Genomic DNA, 14934 nt, shown 5'->3' with positions numbered 1-14934 from the left:
AAAGAACAGTGTTCAGGGTTCCTCAAAACTACTTGCCTTTAGCGAAGCTTTGTTCAGCTCTACTGCCGCTTTTAGGAGCACTGCCGATAGCTCGCTTGAGGGCTTTGGCTTCAGCGTTTCTCCTTTCGTTTTGATGAATAGGGTGCCTGTTTTTAGGAATGGCGTTCATAGTGAGCTGTCTAAATATATATCTACGGACTGGGTTCTTCTTATTTTGTGTTCTTTTTAGATCATTTTAGCATGTTAGCGTTGGCTAAAATAGGCTGTTCTTGTTTACACGTGGAAATCACTGCAATTAGGGTACACAGCCAATATCCTTGATGCAATGCACAGAAAGCACGAGAGAAATTTAAGAAACTTAGCCTTAAAGTGAATTTAACACAGTCTGTCATCGTCCCTCGGCTTCCAGTAATCTCCCCAACAGCGCGTTACCACGCAAAACGAAGCTCTTCATTTAGGAAGCCTGGGACGACGCCAATGGCGCCCCTATTTGGATACAGAAGGGTCATGGTTTGGGCCGGTTGGTGATGCATAATGGGAACTGAAAGCGCAAATTAGAGACGGACAAAGAAAGGAGACAACAGGACGAGCGCTAACTACGAACAAAATGTATTTCGAAAAAACGCACAATATATACATGCCGCGCTTTCCACTTGCCTACCACCACACATGCGCAGAGACACTTATAATCGCCTGAGATAACACAGTTCTTTTTGAGAACAAGTCGTGAGATACAACAACGTTTTTAAAAGACCACAGCATCTCGGTTGTTCCCGCCCACAAAAAGGAGGTTTTGCTGTTGTGTCTCACGACTTGTTTGGTACAAAGGCGGACGCGGCAGTTTCCTCTGTTTTTGGGGTTCACGATAATGTTGTAATTTCCAGAGTGAAAAGTAAAGCCAAGAAACTGTGTAATAAGCTAAATTTAGGTATAGTTGTCAAAGGCATCGCAAATTCAAAGAAAGATTTTCTTGATGTGTTTTCTAGTGCCAAGACGCACAAACCTGATAGACCACTCCGAGGTATAGTTTCCGAAACGGGCACATGACAGAAATCAATAGCGTCATTCTTACAAGAGAAGTTGAGCATTTTAACCTTTGACTATCCCTTTCTTGTAGAGAACTCGGAAGAAATTTTAGATTTCCTGCATTCTTGTTCCAAACAAGCGCTCTGTGCCTTTTCTCTAGACATTAAAGACCTTTATTACTCTTTGCACATGACAAATTGCTTAATTTTATTGAAGGCTACAATGAAGAGTTTGGTAGTGTCCCTTTTCAAAATACCGCAAGGGTGTAGTTAGTGGTTTTTTAGAACTTTTATCTTTTTATCTCCGTTCCGCTTTTATTCAGTTGATGGTAAGCCATTCCTGCAACGCGAAGGAATATGCATTCGCTCATGCATTGCCCCGATTCTTAGTGACTTGTTTTTATTCAAACTAGATAAAATTGTGGCCGGCCGCCATGACAGCATGAATGTTGTTCGTGTGTTTCGCTTTGTGGATGATTATTTATTCTTCTTAGATTGTAATTCTGATGCCCTAGAATGTCGCGCCCATGACGCGTTATCCATTGTTAAAGAAAATTTTAAGCCCCTCGAGTGTACTTGTGAACTCCCGATTAATAACTCAATACAGTTTCTCGACATAAACTTGACATTTCAGCCAGATCACACTTGTTGGGCATACCCATCAAGGAGCAGCAAACCACCCCTCCGCTTTCATTCCGCGCACTCTAAATTAGTGAAGAGGGGAATCGTGAACATGTGTTTTAAGAATGCTATCAATAAATCGTGCGGCCATTCAATGGCTACTAGCCTCCGTCAACAATCGCAAAGATTGTCCAACTCGGGGTATCCGGTTCATTTGCAAATCGCTGTTGCTGAGTACTTGCTAAAGCGTTTGCGATCCCGAATGCAGGGAGAGCAGCCATCCTCGATCGAAAACCGTCCAAAGTATGCGGTTATACCTTCCCTCCACAATATTTCCCACGACTTGAAGAAAATTGCCGGACGTGCCAATATTAGAGTACTTTTTTCTGCCCCAGATAAACTGGGCAAGTTATGCATAATGAGCAATCCCTGGGGTCAATGCTGTAGCCGTTGCGGTATAAAACATAAATGTAAGCGCACAACATGCACAGAAAACGTGGTACACGAAATTCCTCTTCCTTGCGGCAAACGTTACATTGGGCAGACTGGTCGCTGTGTTAATGACCTGCTTCGCGTGCACTCTGGCAGTGTCAAAAACAAGAGTGGCGAATGGTTAGCGCATCAATGTTCCACGTGTCACTACAAACCGCTCTGCGAACGGCTCTTCAACAAATGCATCATAATGGGCAAGAATAAAGATAGATTAACCAGAAAAATTATAGAAGCTGAAAAAATAGATAGGTTGCAGTCTCAATGCGTTAGCACACCATCTGTATCCTGTTATCTTAGGCGATTATAAGTGTCTCAGCGCATGTGTTGTGGTATGCAAGTGGAAAGCGTGGCATGTATATATTGTGGGTTTTTTCCAAATGCATTTTGTTGGTAGTTAGCGCTCGTCCTGTTGTCTCCTTTGTTTGTCCGTGTCTAATTTGCGCTTTCAGTTCCCATTATGGATACAGAAGAACGATACTTCCAGCATTTGACACGCTCGCCTCATGCCCTTGTCTCACTTTTCAAGAGACACGGGCCTTTTGAAGAGATTACTCAAATACATTCTCAACCTGGTTAACCATTACACGACTATCTGGCTATTGGCAAGAAAAGTGCGCGCAGGAGGTTCCTAATTGCGTTCATAAGCCCGCTAGCAGAATAACTTCACACGCGAGTAGCTTTCTGTTAATAACACAACCAGGAAGACGAAGAAGACGGGACAGCAATGCATCAAAGACTTGTAGAAAGCTAAGCCAAATGGCTCGGCTAAACTCACCTGTACCAAAAAACGCCAATAAAAACCAAAAAAGTACTCGCGTAGGGCTGGCAGAGCTGAAATGAAGTACTAGACGGTACTGCCTTTGTTTTTGCTGGTTACTACGTGAGTACACACTGCATTTAAATTAGTGCGGAAAGGTAAATTACCGCACCCATGTTATACAACTGTGATTTCGCGCAGTGAAACGACTACTACGACCACCGCGACTACGAGTGCAAACGTTTACTTACCTGCGGAGACACGTGCGCAAACAAGTATAGGTGGGCGACCCGTGTTAGGGCAAATTTCCTTTGAAGTGCACTGCCGGTTCCAGCCTGCCCAAATAGTGGGCATGTGTACGCTTAAATACACGAATAGAGCCCAACCTGACCCACGGCGTCTTTTTTCCCCTGATTAGCGCCGCCGAATGCGACGCACGAGCACAGGATAGCATATTTAGTACACCTTCGCAGCGTTTTGAGAATAATCACGACCAATAGTGTCATAAATGCGCACGTTCCAACGTGCAACATCGCCAGACAGGCAACGGGGAGCCGGCAGAACGCGACGTACACGGTGCGGCTGTTACGACGGAGCGATTTTTTTTGCTCAAGGCAAGGTGGCGGCCGTGGGCGTCAATTTCCAACCGCCATCCTCTATCCAGAAGTTTTTATACTTCCTGGTTACAATCCCACCAGCAACTGTCAATGCAGTGTAGCAGAAAAGCGCGCTTCTTTTTCTATGACCTTGAATTACTTCACAGAGCTCCGTAAAATATTTTATTTTGTAGTTTTTTACAACGTAAATTTCATCCTCGCCACGACTTCCAAATTGCCGTAAGAGACAGAAAAAAACATTTGTCTCCAAAAATGGGCGACGTAACGAACAATGTAGGGGAGGTATGATTCATGGTAGATCATGCAGAGTGGGACATTTGGCGTAGATTGACCCTGCTGCTCTCATTCTTCGTGGTGAACAATACAAACCACAAAATGGGACCTTCCCGTGAAGCTGGAGCGCGAATGGAGGAACGGTTTGCTCCGCAAAATGTTATAAAGGCCCTCATTATTCGCCGTACACACCTGAATATCATTCTCGTGATGAATGATATTTCTGATATCATTCTCGTGATGAATTATTTTCAAGCCCTTAGTCTGGAAAACAAACCCAATGATTTTTTTTTTCAAACCCAGACTTAAGCATTTTTAGGTGTCTCCTAAGTGTTTTTATTTTAAGGTGCCCCCTTTCATATATAGGGGTATTTTTCAGAGTGGTGCTGTTAGTCGTCATCACAGATATCCCTAATGGCTTTATTCGAGACCCTCAAACAAAAACGTTGCACAGGCTTTGTGATCTCAACGCACCATTTAATATCAAAGCATCCTGCTGCCAATATACGCACGCGATCAGTGCAATTTTTTGTGCGTCTGCAAAATTCATTTATTTATTGTAGGTATTAACGCGCCGACGCAACGCAGGCGATGTGGCGCGCCGTAGTGTAGTGCTCCGGATTAATTTTGACCACCTGCAGGGGTATTTAACGTGCGCCGAAATCTCGTACACAGGGGCGTTTTGCTTTTCACCTCAGTCAGAAAAGCGGCTGCCACGGCCGGGAATCGAACCCGCGACCTCGTGCTCAGTAGGAGCACGCCTTAGCCACTGAGTCACCCCCCGCGGTATCACAAAATTCAGACAGGCGGCATTATGCAGTAATCAATATATTGGTATTTTTATGGCTAAAAACCAAAGTATAACAAACTAAGAAAAACTTTCCTAATACGGCAAGAAAGTAGCCAAATCTGACTCCTTCACAATTCGTTGTATTTTTTACGAACATCGTGTGTACCCAAAAAGGATAAACTTGGGAAGAGAGCTCTCGACGGACAAGAATGGTGCGATCTACGAACAACGTATTCGGGCGCCTGTAGACGTTGTGCGAAATAAATTAGCGTTCGAATAATATGAACGCGTCTTTTGTGCCTCTCTTCAACTTATCCCGTTGAGTGCGAAACAGCCCCCCTCCCCCACCTTTTTACCTGAGTACGACACTTAAATGAAAATGCGAAATTTGTGTTTATGTCCGTACCCTAGAAAACCAGCTCAAATAAACGCACTGTTCGTTATGCATTACGGCGCTCAAGTAGGGATTTAGTTATAAAAGTGACAAGAAAAATGACAGAGGCCTTCTGATGCGGCCGCTCTTGATGGATGAAGCCGGTAAAACAACGCGGAAAGTGTTTTCTAAGGAATAGAACGACAAACTTATAAACTTTCTTAAGGCGCATTACCAATGGCATCAATATCACCGTTTACTTTTAAAGGAACTAGTTATACCGGGTTCAGACTGTGGCCGCAACGGTCGTAATAACTTTAAAGAATGACGTCATTTGAAGTCTAGGCCAACGAAAATGCGTGACACGCTGTTTATTTTACGTCCATAGATCACGATATCGCTTTTGCGTCGGTAGTTTGAACATAGCCTTGTGATATGTGTAGCAAGTGTTATGTACTCAAATGTAATTCTCACATTTTTCTTTTTCTGAGTAGTACACATTTCTTTCGAATTCGATTTTTTGCGGAACATGCTGGGCGTCCAACGTTATACTTGGTCCCCTTTGTCATTGTTTCCGAACCCGCCGATCATGCCGGGCTCTTGTCATGTTTTCGGCATGAGAATGAACTCATGAGCCTACCAGCACTACAAGAGAAAACACTTATCGCACCATGCAGTGAAAAAATGACGAGGCGACGCGTGCACTGAAACGGCCGAACTTCGCGTCATTGGTGTCGCTAAATTGTTAGGCAAATCTTAACACTACCCTGGTCTTTTCGTTCCACTGCGTGTTGTTAAAGGCGTGATTACAACATTTTCCCACTCAGCCAATTCGGTACCGATGACTTAACGCGCCGACGCGTACCATCGGCCAACTGTAGGCGTCTTTGAAACGTTTCCCGTGCATGTGTAGAGCAGTGAAGGTAGAAGCACAAAGTCACACAAAAAAGTCCGTGAATGCGGTATTGAGAGCAATTCTTAGAGAGAAAATGAACTATGAGAAACAATCAAGCCGCCAAGGTTTCAACCTGCCCACTATTCGTACGCTGATCGACAAGTACGCAGCAGTCGCCAAAAAACAAAAGCAATGCAGTGCACTCCCTGTTATATGATACGTTTGCGGCTACTAATTGGAGCGCTGAATACAGAGCTTCTTAGCGGAGCATTTCTTGATGGATTTTTGTGCCCCAAGTCTTTAAAAATATCTGATGGGCAATGACGGTGTAATTTTCGGCAGCAAAAGGTATTGTAAATTATTGTTAGCCTCGCACACCGCGAGTTCAGTCCCCTGAATAAAATGGTTCTTGAATCAAGCTTTTATAGGTTACGAATAAACCTTTGGAAGATTGTATTATCTCGTTGCCCAGAATAGCTTCACCAACTATTCTTCTGCACTTCAGCAGTTCGGCGCCAAATCCGATTCGCACTTTTTTGCTTACCAGATGGCAACACGTACCTACGCCCCCCAAAAGCTGCGTCAGGTAGCAGAAATTTAGCAGTGTAAAAACAACCAGGACACCGAAGCACGCTTTATTCTGCAGCACGGAAGAAAATATAGCTCCGATGACGGTATGCTTCAGCCGTGCTTTGACACGAACGTTCTCTTATATGACCGAAGCGGAGATCGTAGCCAAGAGTGTCAGGTAACAGTACGGAATGAACACTGGCATGACCTCGCCCAGATGTTGTTCCATTCTTGCCTATCCGCATGGTGTCCTTTTTTCCTGGAGAACACGAAGGTGGCGACTTGAAAATAGGGAGAGGAGGGTGCTTTTAACGGTCTGAATGAATAGCTAGATTCACTTCTTGCGTCCCCCAGATAAGGTTCCTGCGTCTAAGAAGGCGAAAAAATGTATTTCCCTGTTTCCTAAACCTTTGGTATCACTCTACGCCCAAAGGTAAAAACACAGAAATGCGACAACGCGTATACACAGTCCACTTTCGTGGCAGCATATACAGCGGCGGTTACGCATGTAACAACTACAATGCGTTGGTAACCGTTAGGCAAACGTTACCATAACGCCGTAGTCATCCCAGGCGGCACAGGACCATTCGGCCTAACTCAAGCCGATGTACTTTGGACTGTGATTTTCCACCCGGCCTTTTTCCGGCTGACGTATACGGCCCGTGTGCAAATGTGGGCCTTTTGGCCGTATGCTGCCGTACTTCCATGGGTATCCAACGGCCAGTCTCCGTCGGCCGATCGACCGGCTTACGTTCATACGGCCAGATTCCCGCATAAGGCTCCGGCCATTCGAAAGCCACCCATGCGCGGACGAAGAACGGCCACCAGAGGTCAACCGAGATGCGGTCGTCGGACTCCAGCCGCACTAAAGCTGCCGAAATTCGGCCATGCTACGGGCATTGGATTTCAGCCACAGAACGTAAACTGTACTGAGGCCGGTCGACGACCGCTGTATGCAGCTCAAGCAGATGACTCAGTCGCACTGTCAAACAGCACAAACCCGCCATTGTGGAAGAACTTGTTGTTGGGTGAGTTAGCTCATCTGGGTGAATAAACACGTACTTAGCGCGAAAAAAACAACACGTGCAGAAAGGACGGGACAAGCGCAAACTCTCAACTGACTTTTATTAAACAGAGTACTCACATATAAGAACACTTGTCTTCTGGTCGCTCATGCGCACTTTCTACAACCATAGCAATCTGTATACCAAAAGTAGCTGAGCTCAGTATCACACACCGCAACTAATTTAAAATCCACGCTTCGTCATTGACAAGGCTCTGTTGTTATCGCGAATATACGGTAACACTTGTTTGTAAGCAGGCAGTCATAAGATCAGATCAAAAAACAGTGCATGGCACGAAGTTGAGCCTACAAATGCACAAGCTTAGCCTCTGATATATGTAATACAAAAAACGTAATGCAACAATGTTTTGCCGCATTATTACCAGAAGTAGTGGCGGTAATTTACGCTTTTGCGCCTCTTGCCTTTCTTCGGTGGGGAGTCCCTTATATGGCGCCGGTTGAACACCTGCGTGGTGGCCGCTTGATCGACGCCCTTGTAGGCCAGTTAATTTCGGCGAATCAGTGCCATCTCCAGTCGGACAACTGAAAATAAACTTTCCTTGTTTTTGAAAAATGAAAATAAACTTTCCTTGTTTTTGATCATCTGCAAAATTAGCAAAAAGATGTTCAAGGTAATGTTTAATAAAAAAACTACATTGAAAAGGTAATAGAAACCAGAACAAACGTATAAAAAGTAAGTTTGAACGTACCAACTCCCATGCACTGTCACACCACCGACCTAGTGGATGTACAAAAACGAAAGAAAAAAAAAACAGAGTAAATTACATAATCTGGCTTAACTTGCATCATCAACTCGAATCGGTACGCGTGAGATTGCTCAGAACGGAGAAGCAGCGTGCCTATGGTCACGCGTAAGCTGACAGTTCTCAGAAATGATGCGGCTCTTTTCTCAGGACAGGCGATCTGTCTGCTACGGCCGACTCCATGCTTCGGGTGGTTACTGATGCAATGTTGTTTCTCACTCTTTCTTCGCATTGGCGGCAGCGTCTTTCGTAAAGTTTTTGGTTACACCAGGATAAAATACCGGATCTTCCTTTTAAACATCTGCGCCTCTTATAAGCATAATGTATAGACATCTAGACATCGCCAAGGGCACACGTGTTACGAATGACATAAAAACATTGAGCCCTAGAAGAGACGTCTGGCGAAACCCAGCACTCAGTTCAGTCTAACACTAGCCACGTGCACGCAAATGTGAGGTAATGTGTCGTGTGGAGGTGTTCAATTTTCACATCCTGCTAAGTGTGCACTACGATATTGTTAAAATGGGCACAGCATCCTTTTTTCCAACTCAACTGTAACAGAAATTGCAACAGTCTATTTTGACCAGATTGGTAGGCTTAGCTGGAAAAAATTCACAACAGAGCTGCGCTGTTTATATTATGGCAATTCAAGCGGAGGGACAGCTGTACTGCTATGAATATAAAAGGTCAATTGTGTGTGGCATTACTTTCTTTGCGCAGCAAAAAACTGCGTTATAAGTTTTTTTCGTTTCTGTCTTTCATGGGGAGACTGGAATTGACTGCCATAACAATTTCAGTGAATGCAGTTGCAAATCTAGTCGTTACCCCCCCCCAACAAAGTGACAAAATACGATGCAGTGACAACCATGTTTTACAATTCCTTTTTTGCGATGACCGTCAGAAATTGGAACCGGCTGCAGGACAAAGAAGTGTGCTGTATGAATGAAGAATTGTTTTATTTCTGTCTTTAACCCATTTGCTGTAACGCCTGTTTCGGCATGGCGGGGCACTCACTGAATAAAGTATAAAGGGCACTTACCACACACGTTCATTCATCTGCAGTAAATTAACTCGTAACACACATCGCAAGCATAGACGCGCACGCACGCAATAAAAAGAAGATAACAAAGAAATAAGAACGAAGCATGAGCATACTTGTGCTGGAAAGCTGGGTAATCCGGCACACCAAACAGCAAGCGATCTGAAAGCAGGAAAAACAAAATCAAACCGTTAGACGGTATTGGTAATATTAACCGAGGGAATATTCTGTTATTCTTTTGAACTATGGTCGACCCTTGATAATTACAAGTAGCTGAATCGGAACGTTCTGTTTTTTAGAAGTGAATTGGTGGTTGAAACCCTTTTATGTGCAATCCAAAGTGAGAAATTTCGCAATAACGGGAAGATAAAACCCATTAAATCGGGAAACTCGAATTTATTGCAAATTATAATCACCAGGGTGACCGTCACCCTGAGATATAATAGAAAACATTCAAACGCAAAAAAGTGGCATGGTAACCGCTCGGTGACGCCATCGCAAACAATGACCCACCGCGTTGGCTCAGTGGGTAAGGCGTTGGGCTGGTGAGCACGAGGTCACGGGTTCTATTCCCTGCCGCGGCGGCTGCTTTTCTGATGGAGGCGAAAAGTAAAAACGCCGGTGTGTACGAGATTTCGGCGCACGTTAAAGATCCCCTGCAGGTGGTCAAATTAATCCGGACCCCCCCACCTTACGGCGCCTCATCGCCTGCGTTGCGTGGGCGCGTTAGACGACACAATCAAATAAAATCAAATTGACCGCAAACAATGCTGTGAACAGCTGATAAAGCGGAAAGCCAGTTGAGCTTCTCACAAGGGTACACACCTCTCACTTTTTATATCATCCCCCTTTTCGTTACGCACATAGCCGTGTGAGCAGATTGGGCGGTAGACGCTGCTGGCTTCCATATCGGCAGGAACTTTTGGCTATCAGACCGGGACTTCGGGGATAAAAAAGTAAAGTGTTTAGGAGCCTATAATAGACACTGGAAATTATCATGAAGGCAAGTAGGCCCACTAAAAACGGTCGTTTATACACTTATAGGCACAATTTTTATTTACTTCAGCAGCATATTTTACGAAGAATCACTTTAACTGCAGTAAACACCGCGGACAAATCTTATCGTTTAGAAACGTTAATTTCATTTTCTTCGTGAAAATGAGCCACACCACAGTTGCTGTTTAAATAGAGTTACGTAAAAAGCAGCGTCATTCACAGCAAAAGAAAGGCATAAAATCATAACAAAGCAGATCCATCTCAATGATTTGCTGCTTCAAGTTGTACCCATTCCAGTCAATATTTGTGCGCAAAAAAATCAACGCTCAACGTTCAATAACGCTACGGGAGCATGCTTAATATTCGGGTCGGCCCATGGCCTGACTTCATACGGAGTATCATATTGTTCGGTGCTCAGAGCCTTCGGCCGTTCTTTTAGCACAGGGAATGCACAAACTGTGTGTGAGACAGCATGACAGAATGCGAAACAGGAAAAGTTCTATCAGGAACCGATCCTTCGGGAAGGGTGGCTTGTCTGTCCTGGATCTTCGAAATGACCTCAGCCTTCTTAGTCGGAGTTGCGCCCGATGTCTGAACCACAGCAAATCTTTCTACTGAGTGTGACATAAGGACAGGAATGGACCAGGCCTCGTTCGAGCGTCCTGTACTGTAAATAATTTCTACCTCGACCATTTTGTCGGCTGCAAAGCTGGTAGTAGCACCACTGAGTTTTTTGTAGTAATCTTCGTCTTCTTTTCCATTTTTAAGGTTAATAGCGGTTCATAATGGAGTAGCACAACCAGAAAGACTTGAAACTGCGCCTAGAAGAAATATACCAACTGCATGTAGTTATTCATTTACCGAGCAGTACCGCCTCATCAGCTCCTTACAACACCGTTAAATCCCATTATTAGTACAGGGAAGTGCAATAATTGCGTACAAATTGCTAAGCTTTTCTGTTGGGTAGGAGCAGATGACTAGCGGAGCGGCGGAAATAACATCATTCTGTCAATCTTAAATTTATAACGATTGACAAATCAGTCAGAGCGCAAGATTTTTTTGCAACTGCTTCTGTTATTGGCAGATATCCAAATGCACTTGAAGGTTACACTGCATGGCAAATGGCTGCTGCACGGTAAAGTTTCCGGAATGCTAATTCCTATAGGCGCCTTTTCACGTTTCTTGATCATCCCACACGCGCTGGATCATGTGCGAGGCGCACCGGTGTGCGCGCGCATCACCACGCTGGCCGATGTGCTCGGCTCGCAAGAGAAAGGCACTCCCCGCCCGAACCCAGGCAAGTACCAGCGGGATCGTCGATTGTTAGGTGCGGCCTATATGTGAGCGAAGATGGATAAGGATCAACCTAAGGTACGGGCCGGCAGTCGGAAGAGCTTGCAAGCTAAGAACCGGCACAAAAAGAACTGCGACCGGGCTGTGAAGGAAATGGTTACGCACCTTAGGCGTCCTGGGGAGCATCTTCCCCAACCAACCCCCCCCCCTCCCGCCTGCGAGGGCACACGTCTCGCGTCCTGGCGACCGGGGGGGGGGGGGGGGGGGCGGGGGTTCGGATGCCGTTCAAATGCGCCAGTGAGGTGAGGTAAGGCCTCCTACCAGGGCGGAACGCCCTCTGCATGACAGGGTTTTATCGCGCAACGGCCGCTGGCGGCTTCTCCCCATCAGGAATTTGAACGCGTTCGCTCGGCCCCACGCAGCGGCGCCGAGCAACACCGACTAGATAGGAGGCCGTATGTCACGTGTTTGCCACGACAGCACGTCACGGGGTGGGGGCCCTCTTCATAGGAGGCAAGTCCGAGAAGGAAGGGGCCAGCGGTGTTCCAGCGGCCGCGCAGCCGTTCCTGGCGTCGGGGTGCCGCGGCCGGCAGGGCGACCGTTTCAGGGAAGCAATTGCCTTTTCTCGGGATTTCTCGCGCACTAACCTGTCTCGCGAACAATATTTTTTACTAAAAACAACGTATTTGCTGAGTTATGTAAAAATACTGCAAAAAGGTTTTCAATCTCTACACAACGCCGCTGGTGCAAAACAATCTGTTGTTAAAATAAAGAAAGAGCGAACGAATGACCGCTATTTTGTTGCAATGTGCGGCCAACAGCCAAACGGCGGTACTCTAATAAACAGAAAATCATTCGCAAAGGCAATAGGAAAGCGATTCCTCTGACTGCGCCGGCGCGCGGACACACTCATTTCGTAACGGCTTCTACTGAAATCAGCGGCGCCGGCCTAATATATACCTACAAAATGAAATGCCTAAACCTTACTGACTGACTGACTGACTGACTGACTGACTGACTGACTGACTGACGGACTCATCAACGCCCAGCAAAATCTGCTACATCTAGAGACTTAAAATTTCGGGAGTATATTTGCGACTTGGCCTAGAGGCTGACTAAGGGGGGACTTCTGGAAATTATATTATACTACTAACACTGAGGGCTAGCGGGAAATTGTGTTTTATTAAATTCGTGATTACCTAGTTCACCCGTTCACATTTTAAACTGCTTTTTGCTGATATATGTAGCCCTTAAGAATATCTAAAAAGTAGTTTTTGGATGTCACCCTAACCTACGCAATAGAGGTGATTCCTCCGAAATTGCGGAAAAGAATTGGTTGCCCTAAAGATTCTCAAATAAATATTTCACCGATTTATTTATCCAACTAATTTTGGTTAGCATATGTTACTGATGTAAATGCAGAGGCCCATTTTTAAGGATTTCGCCCTGCGACTCCGCTAAAAGGGCCAAATTGTTCTTTATAAATTACACGGCAGACGAGCAAAAAAGGCCTAGCAGGCGATGTCCGCGCCCAGCCAATCTACTCTTTCAAGCAGCTACAGATTTCTAGGGTACGTTGTGATTACGGTGTTGGAGGTCAATACTGCTGACAATTTCAAAAAATCCACCATGGGGAGAATCAGAAGCTGTGAAATATTTTTTTCATATATCATTTTTCTTTCCCACGCCATTTGATATATCGAACTGCTATTTCTTTAGATAGGTGACTTACTCAGGTGTCTAAACGCCGTTCTAGAAAATTTTTCTATGACACCCACCCAACATAGGCAAGCGGGATTTTGGGGAAAAGTGTGTTTTCACACATTTGTCAATAACGAGACATCCATTTGATATATCCCATTCGATTTTGCTGGCGCACACTGCCCATCCAATTGCCCAAAAATCAATTTCATGATTTTGTCGTAACATGCGGATCAAAATCAACCGAGTTTTTTTTTTTTTTCAAAATCAACCGAGCGGCCATCGCGACCGGGATAACACCGGCGTCTTCGCTGCGCTTTTGTCGTGGCCACGCAGTAGCGAGTATCTAGACATATTTGTTTAGCCTTACTGGCTGCGAACGGGTAGTTGTTGCTAAAGGAATCATCACTATTTCTAGATTTTCGTTTTTTATACATATTGCTGAAGCTTTGCATCACCATTGTGTAGAAGCAAGAGGCTAGCTTTGTAGTTCTATTTTTCGCTCCCCGCAACCATTCAAATCACGGCGGTCTTACACTGAGCAAGGGACACGTGTTTACTGTCGCTTCTTTACGCGCCTTAGCCACACTGTATTCACAGCTCCCCAGCGTAGGACGAGCATGCTGTTTACATATTTCATGAAGTATCTCCAGATACATCCCAGACCCACGATTTTGCTACCAAATTCATCGACAATTTTGGAGTAGCACTCCGATGCATTCCGGGCGGGCAACTGTCATTCGTGAGTTATATGGACTTCGTAAAATGATCTCGCAATTACAAAAAGAGAGGAGTCAAGAGTGTGCAGATAATACAATGCGTTGTTGGGTACGTCTGTGTGTGTGCGTGGGTGCGCGAGTCTGTGCTCGCGCGTGCGTGATAGTGTGTGCTTGCGTGTGGGTCTGTGCCTGTGAGCAAAATACAATGTAGGCGAATTGATTAAATTCAGAAGAAGGCTAGGTGCGAGCTGGAATTGTGAATTACGCCACATGAATCTAAATGCGTCATCGTAGTATTATCAGATACATACCCGCCTTGTCCATTAGATGTTACCAGAATCACATGGGTGTGCTACAGTTTACTCCAAAAATGATGCGGCTATACTGAGCTAGTTGTGTAGCAGCCCCAATGCATTTACTGGGGCCGGAGTAATCGAAATGGTCTGATGGATCTCAATGATTATTGTCAATGAATCTCGCCGTCCCAAGTGCGTTTGAAATGCGGAGGATAAGCCACAAAAAACACACTCAAGAGCTTTGCTGGGGTGCATACACAGAATAAGAAGCAATTTGTGGTCTCTAGAAAAGAAACAAAAACAAGCGCGAACATTTTACTTCGAAGCGAAAACATCTCCTTGAACAGGACAAGCCTGGCATCTCAAATCCCTCGGTTAATAAATCGTAAATAACATATCCCTGTATGGGACCAGACAGAGATTCAAGTACACGCGGACAGAATGGGAACACGGAGATATAATAAGCAACACCTGCAACCTTTTTCCATCTAACAATTTAAGGCTTCTTCTAATAGCAGTGCTAAGATTGCAATGGCAGTATTCAATGTAGCTGTATAAGGGCAGAACATATGCTGTGTTACCCCATGCCTTAGCGCAAACATGATGGAGAGGCCCAAATCAAACAAGTAACCGTCATGGCATGCCGGGAG

This window comes from Haemaphysalis longicornis, unplaced genomic scaffold (assembly GCF_048455015.1).
Source record: "Haemaphysalis longicornis isolate Haplotype H1 unplaced genomic scaffold, Haemaphysalis longicornis Haplotype H1 scaffold_15, whole genome shotgun sequence".
Taxonomy (NCBI): domain Eukaryota; kingdom Metazoa; phylum Arthropoda; class Arachnida; order Ixodida; family Ixodidae; genus Haemaphysalis; species Haemaphysalis longicornis.
Note: the sequence above shows the minus strand (reverse complement) of the source record.